Below are 2,427 nucleotides of genomic sequence, written 5' to 3'. Positions count from 1 at the left end.
TTCATCAGCATTAGCCTGTCCGTTCTTCAGCCTTGTCCATGTCCTCAGAGACTGATGGTGCATCTTTCTGTTGAAATACATTTTTATTTTCTTTTAATACATCATTTAAATAGGAGATGAAATTCATGCAGAATTACATAAATCCAGCAAGGCATTTGAAAGAAAATTTCTACAGATCAGTGAAACAAAAGCCTTTTGCATGTCGCAGTGTAGCAGTCTTGATAGCCATAGGAAGACTAAAAAGACAAAAGAAAATAATTCTACACATTTTACTTAATAAATAATACTTAATAAAACTCACCACAGATCCTCCTTCTCTGTGCTCTTTGAAAGAACAGGTCAGCCATTTCACGTATTCCTCTCGAACCTAGAAGATACAGTGAATAATACCTTGTTGTTAACAGTTATTTGTTTATGCTACCAACAAAGAAGACTACTATTTTTATTGCTGTCATTGTTTGTAGTAGTGCTCTGTAACTTAAAAACATATCAGAGTGCAGATTAACAAGATTCATCTGCACTAAGAGTTTACCTCCTTATTGAGCACACAGTGGACGATGAAGAGGAAGGTGCCCTGCTGGGAGTTCAGAATTATAAACAGGACCTGAAAGAACACATACAGTCCCAGAATCCAGGTACAGCCCAGTATGACAAACTGGGCCACGATCTTGAACACAATCAACCTGCAAAAAATGAGGATTTATTAAGTTTTAACTTGATAATGAATAACATACAGAATTTTTTTATGACCCATTTATTATGCTTACACATTTCTCTGGAGTATATAAGTGTATATACATTTCATTTCTATGCAAAGACAATCTTGAACAGTCCTGGTTCATACCTGGTGTCTTTGGATTGAGAAACGTCACTTTTCATGTTGGCTAAGGTGGGTCTCAGACTCCATAGAGTTGCACAGAACAAAATCCAGTTAAGCTTAAAGAAAAAAAAAGACACAGAGGAGCCTATAGACCATTTTTACAGCTAGCAGGCAGAACTTGCATTGTACTGTAATGTTGTTCCCATTTTCTACATTAAACACAAATAAGTGAAAGCATTTTTTTCACACTAGAGGCCATGATAATTAATTGGAAACTGTAAGATAAATTAGTGTTTCACTAGAGATTGGTGTGGAGTGGTGTTGAGAGACTCATGAAGACTTGTATATGGTAGTATATTGTTATTTATGTTACAGTGTATTTTAAAATTGTAATCCTGTCACTCATCTACACACATTTATCAGTTTCAAAAGACTACACTTCTTGACCTAACAATAAATACATTTTTAATTCAGTTTTTTTTTTGCAAATCATTATGCAGTGCCATGGCATATTTCACCTTCATTTGCATTAAGTTAACACCTGTAGCGGAGTGAGTATGGGGGGCGGGCTTCCCGGCCCACCGCTCTCTATGGGCCCACCTTTGGCCCAATCCTGACTGAACATGCATTTTTGTTGTTTAGTTGAATATTTTGAATAAAGTTTGTTTGTGTGTCTTGATTGCAGCAAAAAATCTGACAGCCAGCACCAGTACGGCATTGTGGCCTCATATCGTTTTCTCAATTATCATCTCAACCCGTCTGACAGAGTCCTTGCTGTTAGCTCTACTTGCCAAACAGGTGAAAATGTTAGCAAGCAGCAGCAGCTCGCACCATGCAGGTAACTGAAAGCAACCGTGACAATGATGATGATGATGGAGGTGGTGGAATATGTCAAATTTGTCGTCTTCAAACGTGTTGGACTATTTGGACATTTCATACAGGCTACAGTGTATTTATGTAATTTTTGCTGGATTGGATTTAAACTGACAGCTGCTGAATGAAAGCATCATTGATAAATTGTTTCATATTCATTATTTGTGATTACACACTGTTGAAGATGCTGACCAAATGTAGCATTGTTTGTTGCTGCTTGTGTTTTTGACCGCTGGGTCTAATTGGTTATTGTATTAATGGCAGGACACACATTGCAGGACACACATTGCTTGCAGACTTGTATTTGTACTTGTTTTCATGTTTGGGTTAATCATGTGGCTGTGCTGTGTAGGCGATATGGTTGTGTTGCTGTATCGGCATCCACCAACACTGAATGTCAAATGTTGAATGTAGCTAGTTTAGTCGATCTTTTTTTTTTTAACTTTTACCTAATCACTGTTTTGAAACAGCCTATCAGAGGTTGTAATGTAGCTGTTAATTCTGTTCATCTGCTATCACACAATCCTAAAAAATGAATATTTCTCTTTGTATTGGACCACATTCGTTAGTCTTCATCAGGGCATTGAAAGAAGTTAAAGACACACATCTTGTATCACAATACTTTGTCAAAAGTTAGTCAGTTAAAGCACATGTTGGCTTGTTTTTTGGTTAGCTAGAAATTGATCCAATTTATTGTTAGAGAACACACCAGGCTGAGCTCATTGTATTTTCGC

Source organism: Morone saxatilis, unplaced genomic scaffold (genome assembly GCF_004916995.1).
Source record: "Morone saxatilis isolate NCDOM2014 unplaced genomic scaffold, NCSU_SB_2.0 Contig14, whole genome shotgun sequence".
NCBI lineage: Eukaryota > Metazoa > Chordata > Actinopteri > Moronidae > Morone > Morone saxatilis.
This window is presented reverse-complemented; position numbering follows the sequence as displayed.